Source organism: Rhinopithecus bieti, unplaced genomic scaffold (genome assembly GCF_001698545.2).
Source record: "Rhinopithecus bieti isolate Rb0 unplaced genomic scaffold, ASM169854v2 scaffold_19939, whole genome shotgun sequence".
Taxonomy (NCBI): domain Eukaryota; kingdom Metazoa; phylum Chordata; class Mammalia; order Primates; family Cercopithecidae; genus Rhinopithecus; species Rhinopithecus bieti.
The window spans coordinates 2,690,821-2,716,420 of NW_016810019.1; the positions used below are offsets into that span (position 1 = coordinate 2,690,821).

General features: G+C 40.1%; 1 long non-coding RNA gene across 1 annotated transcript; it reads left to right on the plus strand.

Annotated features, from left to right (window-relative positions):
* The first annotated feature begins 10,235 nt into the window (after positions 1–10,235).
* On the plus strand, positions 10,236–23,736 carry LOC108541606 (uncharacterized). Its single transcript, XR_001888995.1, has 3 exons — positions 10,236–10,402; positions 21,406–21,464; positions 23,509–23,736. It is a non-coding gene; the product is annotated as an uncharacterized LOC108541606 (long non-coding RNA).
* The last annotated feature ends 1,864 nt before the right edge of the window (positions 23,737–25,600 follow it).

Consider the following 25,600-nt stretch of genomic DNA (forward strand, 5'->3'; position numbering starts at 1 on the left):
GGGGACCCCAAGGGGTTTCCTCAGCAACGCGTAGAAGGAAGGGGAAAGTCATTGTGAAACTTGAAACTCATTAACTTTGAAAAACAACTTTTAAAAAAACGGAGGGGGGCGGGGTGTTGGTTTGGAGAGTGGAAGGGGACATATTATTAACCCTGAACTGAAACCACTTTTTGGTGGCGGATGTTCTATTAAAAGAGCGAGGAAAGCCAAGGTTATTCCAGAGGCCGCTCCAAAGCCCCGCTGGTGCTTCCCAGTGCCGAAGCTGCGAGCGCAATTAACCCCTGCCTGACAACCTGACAGCTTATAGGGCCGACCCGGGAGGGGACTTCGGGGACAGAAAAGGGGGTGCGGGGCTGGTCGTCGGACACGGGCTCCAGGGACGCAGAGGAGAGCGTGAAAGGGGAAGAGGGAGTAATTAGCATGAACCAGGGTGTGACCCCGGCTGCTAGAAAGCAGTAGAGGAAGCAAGGAGTGGAAATCCATGGCAAAGCAGTGAAGAGAGGCTGAACCGGGGTAACGAAGAAGGGTTTTCAGGGTTGGACCTAAAGAACGTTCGCAGTTTGGGACACAGAAATTCAACATGTCCACCTCAAGAAGCAGGCAAAAGTGGCTGGTTTAACGGGCCACCTCAAACTTGAGAGGAATAAGGTGAAACAAAACTGATGCAAAAAAAAAAAAAAAATCCCTGATGAAACTAAACTGTTTTCCCCTTTTAAGGAATAAAAATGCTAAACGACCATACACCCACTAAGACAGCTGGCCATCTGTGCAAACTTGAATTATTTTGTTCCCGTGGGCTTCCATAACGACGTCTAGGGTTTTCCTGCTAGAGTTGACCCCTAAAATTCCCCCGAGGAAATCGTACCTCTGGCTCATTTGAGCTAAGAAAAGCTCAAACCACCAGAATGGGAATGATTAAAAATGGAATACTCAGTAATGGCGAGTGTGTAGCCAAAAATAATATCATGTAAAGGGAGAAATATGCCTACTACAAAGTAAATTTGGTTACAAAAGCAAAGATCATCCAACTGTGTACATGTACAATTATGTCTAGCATACTAATGCTAACCCTACAATGAAATAATGCAATTTTTATTTTCACTGTGATAGAACCATCTCTCTTTTGTGAAGTGAAACGATATCCAATAGGTTGCAATCACCAAAAAAGTATATAATGTAACTTCCCAACTGGGTTATTTGAATCAAAAAATAAACATGCGTTTAACTTGAACGTACAGCTATTAATCTGTCAGGAGTAAGGTAATTTGATAATGAGTGGAATTTGTATCACTTCGGAAGTGAAAAATGCTAACTGAATGAATAACGTTTAACCCAAGAATTGTTGAGCACAACATACTGTCAACACAATGTTTATGTAGGATTCAGCATTACTACGAACTTTCCAACAAAACGTACACGCAATTTTGAATTATAATAGGTAAATTTTGACATTTCAACTATTTCCTTGAGCAGCAAACAGATATTAAACTTTTATTTGAAATATATACAATACAGAATAGTTTCCTAGTAAGTTTTTGAATTTTCTAAATGCAGTTGTTTTCCTAATTCTGCCTTCACTTCTTCCTAGATATCAGGATGCAGGGAAATCTGGCTATACTATAAAGTAGCTTCTTTAGGCTTAATTGTTTTGTGGCAAATCCAATATATTTTCTCAAAATGTATCAAATAAACAGAGCGTGGGAAAAAAATGAAGCAGAGGGTGAATGTAGAGGATGAATGTGAATGGTAAACTGCAGTTTCAACTGTCAAAAATCCTGGGACAATGCGGGAGCGAGTGACCATTCTCTGCCCCCAAAAAAGAGGGGGCTCCAGGGGAACCATTTCTCTATGCCTCCATCCCCACCGGCCGCGTGAATGCTTCTGGAGCCCCCCTTGGGGAAAGTGGGGTTCGAGGGAGGACAGTGTCACTGAAAAGCTCAACACACGTTTTTCTTGGCGAACAGTTTGGAGAGGGCACAAAGTCCACCCCGGCCCCGCGTCCACTGGGCCCGCGCCACCCTGCCCGCCCCCGCCGCTGCGTCCCCGGCTCCGGTTCCCACGCGGCCGCCTGGCCCGGCCCGGCTCAGGCTCCCCCCCTGCGCGCCCCGCGCCCCGGCCCTTTCCCGCCAGGCGCGGCGCGCCCCGGGCGCAAAGCGCCGGCCCGGCCCAACCGCCCAACGCCACGCGAAGACCCGGAGCGCGGTTCCTGCCCCCGCCGGCCGCCGCGGTTTTTCCACGCCGCCCGGTTCCCCTTTCCCCTCGGGCCCTCCGCCCTCGCCCTTTTTCCCCGCCGGCGTGCTGGCTTTGGCGGCTTGTTCCCGCTCCCACCGGCCGAATTCCCCTCCTTCCTTCTGGACGGAACCCGCGCGGAACAAAAAAAACCTTTTTTTCCCCGCACGGGCCCTTTGCCAAAAAACTTCTGCCCAAACCGCCCAGGCGCTTCCCAAGCCAGGCCGTCAGACAGAGAAAAACCGGACGAGCGAAAAAAAACTGGAACCCGAACTGCAAAACGCCAAAAAAAAGTTGTCTGCATTTCCAAAGCGCCTGGCGTTTAACTTTTTAATTTTAAAAACAAACAAAAGCAGAAACCAAAAGCCTCCTAGGTGGAAGCTGGGCGTGAGAGGAAATGCTAGAGGAGGCGCTGCATTCCCCGGGCTGCCTGCTGCCCCCCTTCTGGCCCGCGCCGGGGCTTGGATGTTATCTAGTGCCACCGCTCCATCGCGTTCATACCTTGGGCCTCTGCGCCGCTGAGAAGAAGATCTTCCGCACTTCATATGCAGGTTCTGAGAGAGCAAGCAGGTAGTTCGCGGCAAAGGACCCACACTCCTTAGCCCGCCAGAGAAAGAGGCAACCATTTGCACAGGCTTTCGTTGCTACCTGGACTGACATAGGAACAGATACCCCTCTAGTTGAGCCTGAAGACTTGCACCATGTGCGTCTTTCCTGTTTAGACGCCACAGAGGGGCCTCCTACATTTAGATTTCATTTTCCCTCCACCGTAGCCACAAACTTGTAAGGATGGTGGTGGAGTGGGTTTCCTGAGGCTTTGTTCGGGTTTTAGATCTCAGTTTGCGTAAGGTAAATATTACTTCCCCTTCTGCAGACAGTCCTGCAGCCCTTGAACGAGACAAGAATAAACCTCTAAAGGCAACAAATTCTATAACATGCTTCAATACACCATAAAATTCCCTTATGGAGTCGAAATATCCGCACAACCTTGTCCCCTCACATTGATGGAAAGGCCTTGTAACTGTTGAAGTTTCTCTTGTTTGGCACACTTAGCGACGCACTGGGATAAGTTCTTTCAGTTTAGGTTAGCAGCTCGGGGGGACCATCACGTAACACGAAGCCACTAACAAGAGGATTTTTTTTTTGAAACAGATTGGACGTGTAATAAGGAAGGATGGGCCAGTGGTTTAGCAAGCACGGCGTACGCCTGCGCCGTTCCACTGTTTCACACCGAAGCAGGAAGCTGCTGTTCAGGCGCCTTGCCCTCTGGAGAGTTACAAATTAATGGAGACGAGGGATAGAAACACATGAAAGAGAGTACCTAGAGGAAATAAGAAGATAATAAGAGGCTGGTGATAAACAGAGTCAATTAAAGCTGGTATACAGGGTGATTACATGAAGCGAGAGGCTTCGCTTGAGTAGAAGACAGGTGAGCAGAGTCCCATCCGGAGGGAGTTCTCAGTGGGAATTGAAACGGAGGAAAAGGTTCGGACGCGATTTTGGCCGCCAGTGGTGGAAGCTACGAACGCGCATCTGTAGAGGAAGGGACAGAGACTGGAAAGTGAGAGCAGCAGGGGAACTGCTGGTGTGGATGGGTTTGTTGCCAGCCGGAGAGCAGAGACACGCTCTCGGCAGATCGGGAAGCAAGTAGAACGCGCCACCGCACCAGGACACTTCTTGAGAATGAAAGCGGAAGCGGTATTAACGTGGAATGGTATACTCAGGCCGGGCGCGCGGAGGCCTCACATCTGTAATCCAGCCACTTTGGAGGCCGAGCGGGCGGATCACAAGTCAGGAGATCGAGACCATCCTAGATAACATTGGTGAAACCCCGTCTCTACTAAAAATACAAAAACTAGCTGGGCCGTGGTGGCGGACAGCCTGTAGTCCCCCAGCTACTCGGAGCTGAGGCAGGAGAAATGGCGTAACGCGGGAGCCCAGAGCTGTGCAGTGAAGCTGAGATCGCGCCACTGCATTCAGCCTACGGCGACAGAGCCAGACTCCGTCTCAAAAAAAAAAAAAAAAAAAAAAAAAAAAAATATAATATATATATATATATATATATATATACACACTCAGATGAGAGGTGTACACCTGGATTGCCCCAGGGCCAATGGGAAGGATGGGTTCTCTGGTAATGAACTAGGAAGACAGAATGCACAGGCAACAGGCAACCAGAGAAGAGCCTACTCAGTCATCATTTGGAAAGAATTAAGACATGATATTACAAACAGTTGGTAGCCATTTGGAGACATCTGGCCTGAGAATGGTCTTTTTAAGGACAGTTATTGTTACTGATGGATTTAGGATCAATATGGAGGCTGGTTACAAAAACTGCAGTAACATTAGCAGTTGTAATAATGGTAGTGGTAGTGATTAACAGTTATCGAGAGCTTACGACTTGCCATGTTTTCCTATATGAACTCATTGAATCCCTGCCATAAACCCACACTGTAGATGAAGCAACAGAGGCTTAGAAATACTACATAGTCTTCCAGGAGCTACAGAGCTGGTAAATGATAGAGCTATGATGGGGATCAAGAAAATATTCAGATGCTCAAAGTTTAAAGATTATATTTTGTGAAAACCAGATTTCAATAACTTTATAATATTCTACATCAATGGAGCGAATAGGAGAAGGGAATTTTAAAAAGTTTTTCAAATTTCAATGTGTCATGAAAATGATGGTCATCCTGGCATGCTATGAGGCTTAGGGGAAAGAGGATAAAATGTCTTTAATTTTAGCCATGTCTAGTTTTTAGAAAGATGATTTAATTCACATTTATGCCAGTACTGATACTGTTACCTGTAGGAGACATGCTATTAGAGGAAACCACGTCTCATTGAAAAGCCTCTCTTTCAATGACAAGTAATGACAGTTTAATGGGTAGTATTTGGTGTACTATCTGTAAAGAGGGGAAAGAAAACTAGATGTGATTGATACTTGCAGTTCCTGAAAGAATTCCTCATAAGCTATGTCCACAAGTGGCATACTGAGGAACCCTAGAAGAAGAATAGCATTCAATGAAAATGACCCAACCTTATCTGTAATCTAACAAGGTGGTATTTTTATTACAGTGGGCCCTGAGCTAATACAGTGTCCCACAGTTCTAGAGGCTGGGAGTTCAAGATCAAGGCATCAGCAAGTTTGGCTTTCTCTGAGGCCTCCCTTCTTGGCTTGTAGACTGCCACCTTCTCTCTGTGTCCTCACATGGCCTTTCCCAGATGTAGTGCATGTACAGAGAGAGGGAGGAAAAGAGAGAGAAGGAGAGAGAGAATGGGCACACTGGCTCTTTGGTGTCTCTTCTTTTAAGGTCGCTAATCCCATTAGATCAGGACCCCACCCTTATTACCTAATTTAACCTTAATTACCTCCTAAAGACTCTATCTCCAGATACAGTCACGTTGGGGGTTAGGGCTTCAACATGTCAATTGGCATGCTGGGGGAACAAATCAGTTCATAGCAGATACCAAGAGTATATTTACATAGAATTGTAGATAGAGTTGATGCCAGTCTAGGAAAGGGGCTTGTCAGTTGCTTGAGGAGGAGCTGAAAGACTTCATTCTAGACTTTCTTATTTCCATGAAGAATTACTCCTAAATAACTTGTGTAAATATTCTTTCACATTTTTAGTAAAATGGTTCTCCAACTTCCTGTGGAAAGCTGTCTTGGTGCACACCTTTATTGCGCTATAAATAAAGTGATTTTGTCGATTGCCGAAGGATTTAAGGGTCTTATTTTCCCCATTGTAATCACAATCTGAACACAGGTAAATTAAACATGATCTGTCCTATCTCAAGTGTGGATACCCCTTCCCCTAACCCATAGTCTCCGCCTCATCCTTCCATTAATTTCCTTTATAAAATCGCACAGTCTACACTTACCTTATTGGTTTCCATGTTTATTATCTCTCAACCCTCCACTAGACTATGAGGGCCGTGAGTTTAGTGGCCACGCTTTGTTCCTCTCTGTCTCCCCAGCACCTAGAACAGTGTTGAAATAAACGTGTGTTGAATGAATGTTGTAGTTTGATGCCTGCTCAACTTCCAGTTTAGTTGCTAAGCCTTTCATATCAGTAGGCTAAGCCTAACTGCTTTCTTGCTTTTGCATTTTTCTTTAAACATCCTTTTTAAAATTTCTGGATTCAAAGTTATTATACATAACAGAGTTAAAGGGGATCTGCTCATTTTATAGACTGGGAAGCCAGTATAAGGAGTAGTCATATGAAATAAATGACAGCATCACCAGCTGGTTCCTGGCAGAGCTTGACTAGAGAGCTCCCAGTCCATCCTCCCTCTCCCCTTCTTCCTGCTCCCAATTCCTTCCCCTTTTATGCCTTTCGTAATTCTCATCAGAAACTCCATTGCCTTTTGCTTGCTCTTAATCTTCATTCCTAGATTTTTTTAAAAAGTTTCTTCTTTTTTTTTTGTGCATGGCTTAAACATGTAGTATGGATGGAAGGAAAGAAGGGAGGGAGGGAAGGAGAGAGGGAAAGAGGGAATATATGTGTATAAAATTAAGAAAACGCCAGGCACAATGGTTCACACCTGTAATTGTTGCACTTTGGGAGGCTAAGAGGGGCCAATTGCTTGAGCCAGGAGTTTGAGACCAGCCTGGGCAACATGGGGTAACCCTGTCTCTAAAAAAATACAAAAATTAGCCAGGCATGGTGGCGTGCACCTGTAGTTCCAGCTGCTTAGGAGGCTGAATTGGGAGGATCCCTTGAGCCTGGGAAATCAAGGCTGCAATGAGCTGTGATTGCACCACTGCACTCCGGCCTGGGCTACAGAACGAGACCCTCTGCCCAAAAAAAAAAAAAAAAAAAAAAAAAAAAAAAAAAATTAAGAAAAAATATGGCAGAGTAAGGGTTCAAAAAAGTGGTTTATAAGAAAAACTATGAAACATGTACTTCTGGCTTATTCAATCCGCATTCCTTACCTTTTCTTTTTGATTTGCTATAATATTTTATTTAAAGAGGGTTAAAAATCAGGCATATTTTCAGTGACTAACAGAGAACTACTTAGTAATATTCTTCTGCCCTAGAGAGAACTTACCAGTTCCAGAGTCTTCTACTAATAAAGAGTATATATTATGCACATACAAAGAGGCAACATCGTGACTAAAAGCATGGGCTTAAGAGCCAGCAAGCCTGGGTTGAAGCCCAGATCTGCCAGCTGCATAATTTGGGGCTATTTTTTTGACCTTCCTGTGCCTCCATTTTCTGATCTGTAAAGTAAATGCAATTGGAGTCTTCACAGAATAGCTGTGAATATTAGATGAATTGATGTTTGAAAAGTGCTGAAGACCGTGCCTATCACATAGTTACAATGATCCCTCAGTGTTGACCAATGCTTTATTACATGTTTCGCACCAGACTAAGTGTGCTTTTACATGTGTTATGCTTTAAACCTTGAAATAAGTCTCTGGAGACTTATCCAGAGAGGACCTGACAACCAAATCTAACACGATCCTCGATGGGATCCTGGAATAGAGAGAAGACATTAATGGAAAAACTGTTGACATCCAGATAAAGTCTGGAGTGTAGTTAATAGTGATGTCCCAATGTCAATTTCTTATTTTTGACAAATGTATCCTGGTAATGTAAGATGTTAACAATGAAGTAAACAGTAAGGGCATATGTACAGGGCTCTCTGTACAATCTTTACAAATTTTCTGTAAAGCTAAAATTATTCCAAAATGAAGTTTATTTTTTAAAAACACCAATAACCTGCTGCTACAGACACCATTACCCATGTGTTACTGATGAAGGAACTCAGGCTTGGGTTAAGTACCAAACCAAAGGTACAACTAGACCTGGCCTCACAGGGACCCTGATTGTCTGCAGAGAAGACCACACCCTAAATCCCTAGGCTACCCTACCACCCGGGAAGTCTGAGATTTCTTTTATATTCTCATTTGTGGCAGGCTGGGATCTGGAAAAGCAGGTGTGACCTAAACACAGTTATGAAACAAATAGTGTTTTTCCTTAAGCTCCATTTCTATTCTTTCAGATTCAATTCCCACCCTGATGGCCTGTCTACTATAACCTGATTTCAGGTTTAAAAAAATCATATATGTACATATGAAAAAAAATACATGCACACATCTATGTATAATTCACCTTTCCATAGTTTCAATTACCCACCGTTAACCATGGTCCTAAAATATTACAGCATTTTAAGAGAGAGAGAGAGACCATATTCACATATGATTTTTATTACAGTATATTGTTACAATTGTTCTAGTGTTAGTTATTGCTAATTTATAACTGTGTCTACTTTTTAAATTAAATTTTATCATAGCTATGTATGTATAGAAAAAAAACAGTATATATGGGCCAGGCACAGTGGCTCATGCCTATAATCCTAGCACTTTGGGAGGCTGAGCAGGCAGATCACCTGAGGTCAGGAGTTCAAGACCAGCCTGGCCAATATGGTGAAACCCCATCTCCACTAAATATACAAAAAAATTAGCCAGGTGCAGTGGTGCACACCTGTAATCCAAGCTACTCGGGAGGCTGAGGCAGGACAATCGCTTGAACCCAGGAGGCGGAGGTTGCAGTGAGCCGAGATCGTGCCACTGCACTCCAGCCTGGGCGACAGAGTGAGACTTTGTCTCAAGAAAGAAAATAAAAAGAAATCAAAAAACAGTATATATATATATATATAGAGAGAGAGAGAGAGAGAGAGAGAGAGGTTTTGGTACTATCTGAGGTTTCAGGCATCCACTGTGTGTCTTGAAACATATTTTATAAATGAAACTTGGAACTATTTTATATATATATATGTAGAAACTTTGTGTATCTATATACACATACATATATGCACACACCTATATTATATATTTATGTATGTACATATATTTTAATAAGGGCTGTGTTTATATGTCCAAATTTATGGGATTTCAGCATCAGTAGATGGGTATACTGGGCACCTGGACCAGACTACAGGACAGGATTCCTCGCAATTCTAAAGCATTTCAAATTTCCCATCTGAATCATAATAAGTAACCTTTCCTTGTTGTTAATAAACTCCCAACACCACAACTTCACCCCCACTAGCTTTACAAGTACCCCTGTTTTTGCAAACACATCTCAGTTCCCAATATCTACCTCCTACATTAACATCCATCTCCCCAAACCTTACCAGATCTCAAACTCACCAGCTTCTGACTCTGTAAATATGCTGCCAACATAAGTAGCTTTCTCCAAATGCCTGCTCATTGGATCAAATTTTGCAGATGAATTGTTTCTGGTAAACAACACTTAAACCACTCATTTTTTCCTTTCCCTAAACTTTCTGCTATACTATTTCATACTATTTCGTTTGTAAATGCACACAATTAAATTTCCAGTTTTAAATGTATTGACATCTCCTTTTCATGGCAGTTCCTATTGTGCCAAAATGTCTGTGGACATCAATATAAAGGAACCCACGAGTCTAGAGTCAAAGTCCAACTTGGGAAAAGTTGGAGAAAGGGCAATAGATAAAACGGACTTTCTGGAAGCTAAGGAAAATGAAAGGGACATGAATTCACAGGTGAGAGAGATGAGCCAGAGAATGGAAGATAAGAGTAAGCCACTAATAACAGGATGAGAATAGCCTGTGGTGAGCTTTAACATGTTCCAAGCGCTTTTTAAATTTCAGCTGTTTTAATTTCTGCCAAAGGAGGTGGAGCTTGATTTATGGCAGATGATTGAAAATGGAACTAGCGTTATAATAAGGCATCTAAATAAGGCTATCTGTGTGTATGCATGTGTGTGTGTGTGTGTGTAGTGCATATCAGCTAACCAGATGGCTGTCTAACCTAAAGACAGTGTAGATGTTACTTGTAAGATTTTTTTTTGCTACTAATGGGTTATGCACATGAGGTTCGGTAATTATAAAAAATATTGATGCAAGCAGGAAATCTTGGCACGGCGGCAGTGTGTAGTTCTCAGAGCAGGAGTAACAGGACACACACATTTGTCTTCGGCTCGCTACTCATACAACTGTCGTTTCCAACTGTTGTGGAACCTTCTGGTTGCAAAATTCCATCCCTCACATAGTAACAAGAGAGTCAAAACAGTCCCTCCCTCCGGAGCTTTGATCACACAACAGTTTTGTAACCATGTTCTCTCAGAAAGTTCCATAGTCCACCCGTCTGGAACAAAATAAAGTGATTTCCAGAAAGGTAAATCAGACATTCTCTCACAGGAGTTTTCTGCTATTTTTAGTATTCTAAAAGCATAGTTTTCTATTGCCTCAGGTTTGATTTGGGGGAGTAGGATGGCTACCCTATGAATGTTCTTCAAAATATTTTCTACTGTCTTAATAACCATTCCTTTTGGTATCTAGTCTGAGCAACTGATTATCTTGTATCCATTTTCATACAATTAAAACAAATTCACACAATTTAAAATTGAAAACTCTAATGATATTTCTTATTAAGAAAGCTCCTAATTTCTTATTAAGGGAACAAAAGTCTTGTCCCAAATCAATTATTATTCAAAAAAGTTTCCAAACATAAGTTGTTTTATGACAGTGACTCATGATTCATATTCCCCAAAGGCCAAACTGCCATTCTGCAATAAATTACAACAAAACATTTTGTGTCTGTGTTCACAAATGCAAAGAAAACCAGAATACTATTGGGCAGTACTTAAATGAGAAATTCTGGGATGCTACGGAAATAATAGCAGGTGTCAAATAATATGGATTTCTTGCTACTAAAATCTCCTTGAAGCATGCTTGATTTTTCCTGGTAACCTAAATCAATAGTAATATTGAGAAGTCATCATGCAATATTGACCAGTTGCATAGCAGATACGTCAAAGGAACGATTCTTCTAAGTTACACTGGAGGTCCTGAAAACAAAGAAATATTAATGTTTCTTACCACTGCAAAATTCCGTCTCAGATACATTGCTAATTAGCAACCTAAGTTTAATATGCAAAAATACCAAATGACATTTGACAGTGTCCCCATCTGTAAAATGGGGCGATAATAACCTACTCCTTAGGAATACTTTGCAAAAGAGCAATGAGTGCTTATTAAGTAATCTGGAAGTATCTGCCGCTGTGAGTATCTAAATAGCTCCTTTCCTTTCTATCTTTCCACTATGTGTAATGTCTCCTTTATCTTATTCTTCTATGTCTCTTCATTATACCTTCCTTTTGTTTTTCACTGATTAGTAACTGGATTTCTTTTTAAGCAAGTATTTATTTACATACTTGTAACTACTGGCCATTCTACTGCTCTATTTTCTTTTTTCTTCTTTGCTTCTTAATTTGAAGTGAATGACTTATGTTAAACCCAGGACAATATTTTTCTAGATGCTATGAAGATGGTGAATTGGAAATCTACCCTCCTAAATTCCCTTACAATTACTTCTATAAATATTGATAGTTAGAGTGGCTTTGATTTCACTGGATGAAAATTCCTACACACTCTCTCTTTCCTCTAGTTTATATTGCCCTGACACCTGGCTTCTTGAATATAGATGATCTGACTGATTAAAATCAGAATTATCTCTTTACAACCACCCATTACCTACAATTCTGACGTCATTCCCCAAAACATTTTTATAATCCCTCTGTTTTCGCCTTAACCAAGGCCTTCCTGCCTATTTTCTCAACTCTAACTCATTGCTTTATTTCATTTAGAAAATGTGAGATTTTATTATTATGACTCTAAAATGTAGAGGTCCAATGTGACATATTTTAAAACTTTTCCTCACTCTTCTTTGAAAAACTTGCTGAAGGTGAAAAGCAAGTACGTCTCGTATTACATTTCATAAAAACTACTCAACAGATTCTTCCAGTGTTGCCAATATTAACATCTAAGAGTGTCTGGGGAGAGAATGCAGTTGTCTACCATGACATCAACTTGGAAAAGATAGGGCTAGAGTCCAAACATTCCTAGCTTCTCTTAATCAGGCACACCAGCCTAATTATCTCCTAAGAAGAATGCCGCCATCATGTAACTCCCGCACTGAAGAAACCGAGTCACTTCCCTCTAACTACAAGATACACATTCCCTAGCTGGTCTTTAAACCTCTATATGATGCAAGCAATCACCTGAAAACATTGTGCTTACTTACTTCCCTAAATGAAGCCTTCACTCCAGCTAAACAGCTTCACTCAGTGTTCCTGCAGTAAGTTTGGTGCTTCCTTTCTACATATTACTGTTTCAGTCACCATCATTGCACAGAAGGCTTGCTTTCCTCCTCTTTGCTCATCCAAATGCTCTAAGTCATTCTCTCTAAGATCTAGGTGAATTGTACCGTTTCTAGGAGCACTTCATGAAGTGATCCACAAGGCTCATATAAAATTGGCAGGCTGGGTGCGGTGGCTTGTACCTGTAATCCTGGCACTTTGGGAAGCCGAGGTGAGTGGATCGCTTGAGCCCAGGAGTTGGAGACCAGCCTGGGCGACATGGTGAAACCTCATCTCTACAAAAAATACAAAAATTAGCCAGAGGTGTTTGTAGTGCCAGCTACCCGGGACGCTGAGGTGAAAGAATCACCTGAGCCCAGGGAGGTCAAGGCTGCAGTGAGCTGTGATCACGCCACTGCACTCCAGCCTGGGTGACAGAGTGGGACCCTGTCTCGAAAAAATAAAAATAAAAAATAAAATAAAATTGACATACTCCCAGTTAATCAATTATGCCTGTCCCTTTAACTGCTATCGTTTCACTTTTTCTAGGTTTCCATTTTCTGGTCTAAATTGTTTAGAACACACAATTCTATCTTATACATGCAGCCTTTCCTTCCCTTACGTCTCCTTTATTCATTAATTACTAATCAACTCTACATGTTATCCATGAACCATCCTTCCAGGGAAATGAGATCCACAGTCTATTGATTATTGTATCTAGGGTTTTTAAATGTGTTTGTTTGTTTTGTTCCTGTTGAGAAATATAGATAAGTGGTACCTTCTACTGCTAACATTGACACCTCATTGGGTTTTACTTCCTACCTGCAAAGCGTCTGCGTTAGAACTGCTCACTAATGTCCACTCTAGGTTAAAGAATCTGTGGTTTGGTTGGTCTACTTCAAAGATTGGTGAATATTTTCATTAAATACTTTGAGAATACAAAACGTAATAACGAACTTCACCTTTTTAGATTTTAGTTGCCTTTTCAGTTGTCTCTTGACCTCCAAACTTCTTACAAGCTTAATCTATAGTAGCCCCCATTCTCTCTGCATCAATGTAATGCCCTTTCCTCTGGCACAATAGTCATTCTTTCAAGCTTCCACTACATCAGAAATGTCATGGGTCAATCACATTGAACGTTTGTATAACTCTTCATTTTCCAAAATGCTTTCACTTAACTTTGTGTATCATGGTGGATTTTAAGCTCCACTCCTGGCTATGTGTTATGTCTCTCTTGCACTTCTCTCTTCTTTTATCCTCACATCAATTTATCCTGCCTTAACATATTGACATATCCTTGAGAGTTACCCAATACCCTTTAGACAACAGGTGAAGTATTTGCAAAAACTATTCCTGATTTTACTGAGGAAATTGATGCTCATAGAAGATGTCCTAGGACTTGTCCAGATCTCCACACCCATTACATGACAGAGACAGGATTTAACTCAATTTTTTCTGACTTCAAATTTACTACACTTCCATAAAATCATGGCTTGCTTCTGCAGTAAGTGGTCTGTTTCTTCCTTTCTAATTTAGTGGTTAATGGATAAAACTCAGGCCTTTCTTTTTCTTTTCTTTTTTTTTTTTTTTTTGAGATGGAGTCTCGCTCTGTTGTCCAGGCTGGAGTGTGCAGTGGTGAGATCTTGGCTCACTGCAAGCTCCGCCTCCTGGGTTCAAGTCATTCTCCTGCCTCAGCCTCCCCAGCAACTGGGACTACAGGCACACACTGCCACGCCCGGCTAATTTTTGTATTTTTAGTAGAGATGGGGTTTCACCTAGTTAGCCAGGATGGTCTCTATCTCCTGACCTTGTTATCCATCCACCTCAGCCTCCCAAAGTGCTGGGATTACAGGCGTGAGCCACCGCGCCTGGCTGCCTTTATTTTTCATTTCTTTCTAACTGACCCGACACCTCACATGCTTCCAACCTGTCCTAAACTCAGCTGTCAAAATTAGAACCATCACAATCTTCTCCTCAAATATTTTCCTATTTACTTACAGTCTAAATTCTAAATTTAACATGGAATTCAAAGCCCTCTGTTATCAACCTCTAACTATCTTTACAATCTTACCCATCCATTCATTGGGCAAATGTTTATTGAGTATCTGTTATATGCCAGGTGATGTTCTAGTATTGGGAATGGTGAATAAGGCATATTCTAGGCAATAAGATGCCTGCTCTCTTGGAGTTAACATTCTTATTCTTTGTTCTTCATTACAATTAATGAATTGCAACCATCCAATCATGCTGAGACACTTCCTATCTTCATACTTTTTCTCATGTTGGTCCCAGCTATCTGGTCTACAAATTTCCATATTCAACAAGCGGACTTCTGGATCTTGTTTCTTTTGTACTGTCGTATGTATGTACTGTCCTTTCTCTCTGCCCTAGTTCTTTTTTATTTATTGATATAAGCACATAAAACATATTTTAAATATATGTCATGTTCACTTGCAAGCAACATAAGGAAGAAAATCATGGTGTATTCCTTCCATATTTACCTTTCCCATGGAACTTTGCATGTGGTAATCATTCAATAAATGTTTATTCATACAACCCTATGAATGAATTAACAAGTAGAAAGGTATAATCATTATCAGAAAAGTTATCTACCTTGGCCATATCACCTAAAATGATTCGCCCAAAGATTTTAGGAGTATATCTTTTCATCTCAATGTTTTCTTTTGCTTTTCATTTACATCAATGTATAATATTTCATCAGAGTTTAAAGAGTCAGATTGTTTTATGGCACATTAAGAAAAAAATGCTGTTTCTTGCCATCTCTGCTGTCACTATTTCCCACTCCCTAGACAAAAATCTTTTCAACTCTTTTACCAACTGTTTAATATTTATATTTTCATCTCTAAATAAAGTGTAATTTTTGACTTTTCAATTTTAGACTATCTGTTGCCTTCTCACTCTGAAATGTGGAGCTTTAGCTCTCTTTTTGTGCTGCTCCCTCTGTTCCCAAGCACACACAGTTACATTGCTGTCCCCAGTGCCCCATGTAAATTATTGCTTTTGTTGGGTCAACAGTCGGTGTTTACAGGCCCATTATCACTCAGACTAAGAATGCTATTCACACCTAAGCCGTACGATACGCTGTGAGTGTTTTTCTCTTTTTGTGCTTCCATAAAGAGCATCATTGCTTAGTTTGTGTATTTGCTTGGCTTTCTGTGTACATCGCACAATGACATTTCAGGCAACGACAGACAGCATATACGACAGTAGCCCCATCAGATTATAATGAAGCTGAACAATTCCTACCACCTAGTGATGTCTTGATGATCACGTGTGTGTGCAGGCCAAGGCCAATGTGTGTGTTTATGTCTTACTTTGTACCAAAAAAGTTTAAAGAGTAAAAAATAAAAATAGAAAAAAGTTTATAAAATACAAAGAAAGAAAATATTTTGTACAGCTGTACAATGTGTTTGGATTTTAAGCTAAGTGTTATTCCAAAAGAGTCAAAAAGTTAAAAAAAATTAAAAGGTTTATAAAGTTAAAAAGTTACAGTAAGCTCAGGTTAATTTATTACTGAGGAAAGAAAATTTTAAAAAATGAAATTAGTGTAGCCTAAGTGTCTAGTGTTTATAAAGGTCTGAAATAGTATACAGTGATGTCCTAAGCCTTCACAGTCACTCACCATCACTCACTGACTCACGCAGAGCAACTTCCAGTCCTGTGAGCTCCATTCATGCATCATTTTTAAAACCTTTTATATTGGCCAGGCACGATGGCTCATGCCTGTAATCCCAGCACTTTGGGAGGCAGAGGTAAGCGGATCACGAGGTCAGGAGATGGAGACCCTCCTGGCTAACATGGTGAAACCCTGTCTCTACTAAAACTACAAAAAATTAGTCGGGCGTTGTGGCTCACGCCTGTAATCCCAGTTACCCAGGAGGCTGAGGCAAAAGAATCACTTGAACCCGGGAGTCGGAGGTTGCAGTGAGCCGAGATCGCATCACTGCACCCCCGGCCTGGGCGACAGAGCAAGACTCCATCTTAAAAAAAACAAATACAAACAACAACAACAACAAAAACCCTTTTATACCACATTCTTACTGCACCTTTTGTATGATTAGATAGGTTTAGATACACAAATACTTACGCTTGCGTTCCAGTTGCCTACGGTATTCAGTACAGAGACGTGCTGTCCAGGTCTGTAGTCTAGGAGCCATAGGCTGTCACATACAGCCTAGGTGTGTAGCAGGCTCTACCAAGGACACTCCATGATGTTAGCAGAACAAAATGGCCTAATGACACATTTCTCAAAATGTATTCCTGTCATTAAAAAACACATGACTGTACTTAGTAATTCAACCTAAGATCGGTAAATGTCATCTCAACACCTTCAAACTAACCTAATGCAGTATTAATTGGGTCCTATCCAATAGCTTTCCCCTAGAGCTTTCTGACCTGTATTCTCGAGTCACACCCTAGGCTGACTCAGCGGTGTTTATGGGATCCCTTTCACCACCATCCCTGAGATTGACTTCTCCCATTTCTCAAGTGGGTCACAATTTCCCAGATCCCACCCCTTCCTTCTTTCTGAGGTTATTCCCGCATTTTGGGTGGTCCCATACTCCAGGGCTTCCTAACAAAGGATCCACAGCAAACAAAACATTTTGAGGTCTTGGAAATCGGAGAATGTCTTTATTCTACCTTCATGCCTAATTTATAGATTGGCTGGATAGAGAATTCTAGAATAAAATGAATTTTTCCACATAATTTCGAAGGCATTAAATTCATTGTCTTCTATCTTCCAATATTTCTACTATGAAATGTCAAGTCACTATGAATCTTGATTCTTCTTATAAAATATCTTCTTTCTAGAAGCTCACAATATATTCTCTTCATCTCAGAGTTTCAAAAATGTCCTAATGATGTGTCTTAATGTTGGTGGGTTTTTTTTGTTTGTTTTTTGTTTTTTGAGACGGAGTCTTGCTCTGTCACCCAGACTGGAGTACAGTGGTGTGATCTCGGCTCACTGCAAGCTCCGCCTCCTGGGTTCATGCCATTCTCCTGCCTCAGCCTCCCAAGTAGCTGGGACTACAGGCACCCGCTGCCAAGCCCAGCTAATTTTTTTTTTTTTTCCTGAAGAGATAGGGTTTCACCTTGTTAGCTGGGATGGTCTCGATCTCCTGACCTCGTGATCCGCCCACCTTGGCCTCCCAGGCGTAAGCCACTGTGGCCGACCTTAATGTTGGTTTTTAAATTATTTCTGGTGCTGGATCTGTGTGGTTTATTTTGATCTAAAAAGTCATGTTCTTTCATTTGGGGGAAATGTTTTTGGATTGTTCCACTGATGATTTCCTATTCTCTATTTCTTGAGTTGTCTCTTTGTGGAACTCCTATCATATAGACGTTGGACCTGCTGGACATATCCTGTATTTTTTTCTTATCTTTTATCCCTTATTTTTTATTTTTGCTCTGCTTTTAGAAGATTTCCTCTAATTTATCTTCCAACTCTTCTATTGCTTTTTTTACTTTCACAATTCCATTTTAAATTATTTTAAAGTTCTTCTTCCTCAAAATATTCTTTTTCTAAAATAGCACGCTTTTCTTGTCTTTTACGTGCAGTATCTTATCTGAACGTATTAAGGATCATTTTCAAATGTTATGCTCCCCTCCTGCTTCTGTTTTCTCCCATTGCTTTTTTCCCTGATTGTTTGTTTCCGTGTCTCCTATACTAGAATCCTATCCTAGTAATCCTTGTGTGGCTACTCCTACTAGGCATGGGTGCACTAAAAGCCGATTAGAGGCCAGGTGTGGTAGCTCATGCCTGTAATCCCAGCATTATGGGAGGCCGAGGTGGGTCGATCACCTGGGGTCAGGAGTTTGAGACCAGCCTGACCAATGGTGAAACCCCATCTCTACTAAAACTACAAGAATTAGCCGGGCGTGGTGGCGCACACCTGTAGTCCCAGCTACTCAGAAGGCTGAGACAGGAGAAATGCTTGAATCCGGAAGACGGAGGTTGCAGTGAGCCGAGATCGCGCCACTGCACTTCAGCCTGGGCAACAGAGCTGACTCGGTCTCAAAAAAAAAAAAAAAAAAAAAAAAAAGAAAAAAAAAAAAGTCGACTGGAGGAGGAGTGTGTGACTTGTTATTGACCAGGGACTTCAATGTATAGTGGCCTGCCTACTGGAGTCCTCACTGGCAATATTTTCAGATCTTTTCTGTTGGGCTGGTCAAATTCCCCAGAGAAGACTTCTATTTGTCTGCCTAGGGAATACGTGTCTGTGTATGCTTGTGTATGCACTCACAAGAGTGTGTGTACTTAGCAAACAGTGTTCCAACCTAGAAAAGGTTAAGAAATACGAAGAGTTTTTGCATTTAGTGTGTAAGCTCAGCTGCCCACTTTTTAGTTCGAACCCTCTGTGTGTCTGTCTCCAGGAAATAAATCTCTTAGATCTTCTGCTAAGATGGGTAGTTGACCTGTTTCATGAAGTGGGGAGGAGATGAGAAGGGCCAGCTGCTTCTGCAGCAACCCTACTTGCAACAGAACTTCCAGAGATATCTGATGATGCTCATTCTTGGATTTGTACTTAAAATTAAAAACAAAACAAAACAAAACAAAAAATCAGTCTGCTTCTCAGCTCTCTCTGAAGTTGGCTGAGAATCCAGCTTTCTCAGATCTCCTCCCAGCTTCCAAGTTTCTGTTGCTGTTGTCTCCATTCTTGTTTATTTTGTCTTTGTGTGCTGTGTCTTTCAAAAAAAAAAAAATTATTGCCATTCGAGCAGTAGCATTGAGCTAAATGCTAATGGTTAATCTGCCATCTTTAAACATCCTAGAGTATCTCTTTACAGTGGAAAAAATACCTGGGTTATTGTTTAATAATTAGTTATTTTGAACATGAACTTTCATAAAACAGAACTTTAAGAAAATGTAATTGTTCTTGTAATTTCTCTTTTGTCTGGGAGAAAAAATGATTTCTAGACAGTTACCATCGAGTAAAATGTAAGAAAACAAGTAATGTTTAAAATTTTTTAAAAGCAGAAGAAAACATTTTCTTAAATTTTTTTATTGTTAAAAAACATAACTTCATTCTTGTTTTATTTAATCTGTATCCTGTTAAACTGGTCATTCTGAATCTATGGCCTTTCAGAGGGCTGGCATTGCTATTCTAATATGTACCTGTGCCTCTGAGGTTCCTGTAGGTTAGTTTTTGCTGGGCAGAAAGCTGCCATTACTAGCACTGAATTTCAATGACTTCCTACAGGCAAACACCTGGAGGCAATTACCTGTACTTGTCTGCTAGCGGATGCAAATATGCTTTAGGATAGGAAAACTATGTCTGATTTTTAAAAAATGAATCCACCTCCTTTGTGTAATGTTTTACTTGTGTCGGAATAAAATGCTAGCTTATCCAGTCCTGGAATTTATCCATTAACCAATTACATGTTGGTCAATCCACTTTTTCAGCACAGAATTTCCAAACATTAGTGATTTTCTATTATCCTTACCCACCTTCTGATGTCAAAGCTCTTTTGCTGTCTTACAGGATATGGGTCAGTGACAATGTGGGAAGAAACAAGAAAAATCAATAACCTACATTTTAATGTGAAATGACAACATGTTTAACTTTGACTACAGACTTCCCAGGCATGGTTCAGGAGAGAATGCGAGAACATGTAAAATACATCATTCTTTATATTATGTTGATGCATAAGTAATTGTGGTTTTTTCCATTAATGTACACGTGGACTTAGTAATATTTTAATTTAATTTAGATTGATTTAATTAACACATTTATTTATCTATTAGTTTCTTTTTTAAAAATGGAGCCTTGATCTGTCACCCAGACTGGAGTGTAGTGGTGTGATCATAGCTCACTGCAGCCTTGAGTTCTTGGGCTCAAGCGATCCTCCTGCTTCAGCCTCCTGAGTAGCAGGACTACAAGCACGTGCCACTATATCTGGCTAATTTTTATTTTTTATTTTTTTGTAGCGGCAGGACCTGGCTCTGTGGCCCAGGCTGGTTTCAAATCCTGGTCTCAAGTGATCCTCCTGCATAGGCTTCCCAAAGTGTTGGGATTATAGGAGTGAGCCACTGCACCTGGCCAATATTTTATACACCTAGATATAATCTCTGGAGAAAATCTTGGGGATGACTGCGACTTTAGCTAAGCCATGAATGCTCTGCATTTAAATTTAAATGTAGAATTAGGGCCAAGCATGGTGATGCATGTCTGTAATCTCAGCTACTTGGGAGGCTGAGGTGTGAGGATCCCTTGGGTTTAGGAGTTCGAGATAAGCCTGGGCAACCCAGTGAGACCACTGTCTCATATTAAAAATGAAAAAAAAAAAAAAGAGATAAATGTAGATTTAAATTGCACTCTTAGAAATATCAGACAAAAAAACACTTTTAAAGATTTAAAATTATTTGTACTAAATAATAATGGTTTATGGTTTTATAGACTACTGCAGTTAGGGCAGACCAATTATTATGCATGCAAGAAGACCTCTTGTTCTTCAGTGCAAGTTCAAAGTTTCACATCTTTCTAATTTTATTCTTATTCAGACAAAACTATAGATGATTACCACACTTTAAAACTTCCTTATTTTCAGTATAACCAAACTATTACATAAATTTTGATGGAAGTTTCATTTCTTTCCTTCATTCTTCTTTCTGTAATATCTCTCATTTTTACATTTAGTGAATCATTTAAAAAATTCATATTTTTTTCTGCTATTTATAAGTACAGCTTCCTAGAGCCTTTAATTCTTGTTTTATAGATATATCTAACAATTTGGTTCCTCCTAGGATATCTTTCAAATTTCTACTGTACACATTACTAATGTATAAAATTTCTGTTTCATTATACAAGGCCTTCTAAGAGCTCCTGTCAAAAATACTGCTGTAAAAAAAATCCTGTTTTTTATAGTTTTAGTGTTACAGTTAGCTATTACATTCCCAAAGACTTGATGTTTAATAAAGCAAGGGCTGTGACCAACAATATGCTGTGAAAATGAAACTATGCTTACAGCTTTCTTTAATGACTTAAAATACTATCATATTTTGTTCCAACCTCTACAGAATTTTAGAGCCAGAAGGAACCTTAGAGATGATGAGAACTTAACATCTGGATTTCACAGGTGAGAAATGGAGACCTTGACTGGGGAACTTTCTCGGGTCACACAACTAGTTATCCACTTTCAGCTTGGTCTTCTTTCCATTTTCATTTGCCTCCTAATAAAAGATCTGCTGACTCAGACTCAATGTTTGGCCCAGTGTCTCATGTTGAAATAGCCTCCATCTTCGGTCGGGCAAGGTCACTCACGCCTGTAATCCCAGCACTTTGGGAGGCCTAGGCGGGCAGATCACCTGAGGTCAGGAGTTCAAGACCAGCCTGACCAATGTGGTGAAACCCCGTCTCTACTAAAAATACAAAAATTAGCCAGGCGTGGTGGCGCACACCTGTAATCCCAGCTACTTGGGAGGCTCAGGCAGGAGAATCGCTTGAACCCGAGAGGCGGAGGTTACTGTGAACTGAGATGGCATCATTGCACTCCAGCCTGGGCAACAAGAGCAAAACTTCATCTCCCACCCTGCCAAAAAAAATTAAAACAATAAAAAAATAAATAAATGAAATAGCCTCCATCTCCTTCCACCCCTCAGCGGAGTCTCTTCTCATTCAAACTCTGCCTTTCCTTGATGATCAGATGATGACCTTTGGCTGAAGCATTGCCTGATCCCATTCTCCTCTGAATTCCTGGGAAATTTTATTCACACTTTCAGTGGTTAAGTGGTTAAATACAAATTTTAATCTTTTGCTATTTATAAGGCACCTAAAACATCATGATGTATTAAGTGCAAAAATGTAAAAATGAGTAAATACACTCCAGGTGAAACTTAATTTAAGGAATGCTAGTTGGCAAGAAAAAAGGCAGGGAGTACTGATAAATGCTACAATATGGACATAATTCAAAAATATTGTGTCCAGTGAAAGAAGCCAAGCTTACATGTTGTATGAGCTCATTTATATGAAATGTCCAAAAGAAAAATGCAGATAATAAGAGACAGAAACTGCATTACTCATTGTCTATGGCTGGTGATGGAATGGAGAGTGATGGTGTGAAATTTCTTCTTAGGATGATGGAAATGTTTTAAAATTGGATTTTGTTGATGGTTGCACAACTCCTTAAATAGAGTAAAATTATTATTAAATTGTACACTTAACACGTACATTATATCACAACAAAACAGTTTTTAAAAACATCAGTTTAAAGTGATAAACATAAAATGGGACCCAAATAGATTATTTTATACTGGTATAATAAAACTTTGAAAGTCATAAAGTGTTATATGCTAAGTAGCATTGCTTGAAATATACACATTTAAAAATTAGAAAAATTCACCTTCAAAGAAAATTATGGAATTCATACCTATAGCATGATTTCGTTTTTTTCTTTTAAAACCTCAATATTCATTTGTATGCATCTGTTAAAAGACAACATTAAGTTAACACTTCAGGAGGAAAGAACTGGAGGGGGCCGCTTGGACAAAGATGTTAAAATTTTCTATCATCTCTTATTTAACTTTTACAATGAGCTTATTACTGTAGTAATTAAAATAAAATCCTCATCAACTCAGTCTTTAAGTTGAGCCAAGCAAAACATCAAGCAGACAATAACAGAAGCATGAATGTGAAGGATCGAATGGTAAAATTAGTACTGATGGTTAATGGACATGAAGAAAAACTTTGTTCCTTAGAGAGACCTACTTTTCTGGCAGCTGCAAAATCACAGATTATTTACATCAGTTATGCAAATCGGGCCATCAGCTCTGATCTGTCAGAGAGAAACCCTGAGCCTGTGCTTTCCCTCCGGCTGGATACCAGATAAGGCATGGCCTCAAAGATGTCCATTCTGCAGATGCAAAATAGAAATAAAATAAAACGATGGTTGTTTTTATAATTAGTTCCCAACGTTTTGAGCAGGCGTTTTTGGAAAGCTCCTATGTTTCCAGAACATTCATTTGAGAACACGCATTGTGGAATGTGCCCCCTCCAAGGCCAGGTCACTCAGTGGGGTTTACACCTGGGCAGGCGCCTTTAGGAGGTGGGTGAGATGGCTGACTAGTACCATCACTTCTATCACACGAGTTACCAATATTTTACCACCCCTCCATCCCCCACAGGCTGTGAAGCAAAACGGAACAGCTGGGCACGCACAGGGAGGATGTCTGTACCGCTGTTGTTCTAGGTTTGTCAGCCCGGGCGGGAATCAAGGAATCCAGGGGCTAACTTGTCCTGCTCCAAGAAGCAAAAGAGCCCACGCCATTGCTGACTGTGGCGCTGTGATTTTTGTTATCTTCACTCCTTTCCAGAATGGACGTTTTCTTTGAGAGTGGCGTCAATAAATCATAGTGAAGCTAATTTGATGTTGGTTATGAGTTGTTGTTGTTAAGAATTATGCCACTCTTAAGGCTAGTGAGGAAGAACTAGAGATTAAATTTGGAAACCAGGACCCATCCAGAGAACCTATGGCAGCCTATTTCAGAGGAAAATTTTTCAGAGAAAAATTGTAATACACTTCCCAAAGCGGAAGTGGTATTGATAGTTTTTTAAGACCACAATGCTATAAATGCAATCAAAGATTTTAAATTGGAAAAAAACTCCAAAACTGTTCTTTCTGCCCCAAATCCAACTATTTGAAAATATCAAGACACCCTCCTAAATAAGACTTAAGTCAAAAAAGGAATCAAATATGTTGTTACGGATTTAAACATTATTAATATATTCAGACATTGGCATAAGGAAAACATTCCTTATCAATATAACAAAAGCTATATTCTGAGAAAAAAATCATTTTTAGATGTTGGTCAAAGGATATAAAGTTTCAATTAGGCAGGATGAATAAACTTGGGAGGTCTAAGTTTACAAATGCCATGGCAGCCTCAGGAAGTTATCCTATATGGTCTAAAAAGGGAAGGCATGAATAATCTGCTGCTTGTTTAGCATATACTCAAGAAATAACCACAAAAATGGGCAACCAGAAGCCCTCAGGGCTGCCCTGCCTATGGAGTAATCATTATTTTATTCCTTTACTTACTTAATAAACTTGCTTTCACTTAAAAAAATAAAAGTTTGGGAGGTCTAGTATTGTATAGCATGGTGACTACGGTTAATAAAATTTATGGTATATTTAAATATTGCTAAGAGAGTAGATCTTTATTCTCACCACAAAAAAAAGTGTGTGAGGTGATGGATATATTCAATAGTTTGATTTAATCATTTCACAATGTACTTACATATCAAAACATTACTTACATTCTACACCACAAACATAATATATACAATTTGTATTTGTCAAGTGTACCTTAACCAAAAAAGCATCTTAAATTCTTTTTAATCAAAAAACCAGAAAGATTAAAACTAAAATAAAATAGAAAAAACCCTAGTGTTTAACTCAAGAAGCTGATATCGCAATAAAGTAAATCTAAGAAAGGGAAGAGGAAATAATTATTAGATGTAAAAGTGTAATAATAAATTAGAAGGATAGAAAAAGTGATAAATACAAAAGACCGTTACTTAAACAGTCCAATAAAATTAATAAATATCTACCAATGGCCGGGTACGGTGGCTCGTGCCTGTAATCCCAGCACTTTGGGAGGCCAAGGTGGTCAGATCATGAGGTCACGAGATTGAGACCATCCTGGCCAACATGGAGAAACCCTGTCTCTACTAAAAATACAAAAATTAGCTGGGCGTGGTAGTCCCAGCTATTCGGGAGGCTGAGGCAGGAGAATCACTTGAACCCAGGAGGCGGAGGTTGCAGTGAGCCGAGTTCGTGCTACTGCACTTCAGCCTGGCAACAGAGTGAGACTCCATCTCAAAAAACAAAACAAAACAAAACAAAACAAAAAAAAACAAAAAGCTACCAAGTTTGGTTAAGAAAACCAAAGCAAAACCATAAACAACTAAAATTAGGAACAATAATGTTGAACCACAGATTAAAAGGAAATTTAATGAGAATGTAGAAGACAATATTCTCTTAGTTTTTTTTTCTGAAATGATGTTGGTGCATCCTAAGGGATGATCTATGCCAGAATGGTATGCAAATAAAATATTGGGACACTTATTTTTATGTTTTTTATTTTAAAAATGGAAAATAATCTGTCCGGATACTGAAACTACTGTTTCACAGTGGACCCCTACTCAGTTCCTAGGCCAGGCCTGTGTTCTCCTTGTAGAGGAGGGAAGGGTGGGGTTTCACCATCCTGAGGAGTT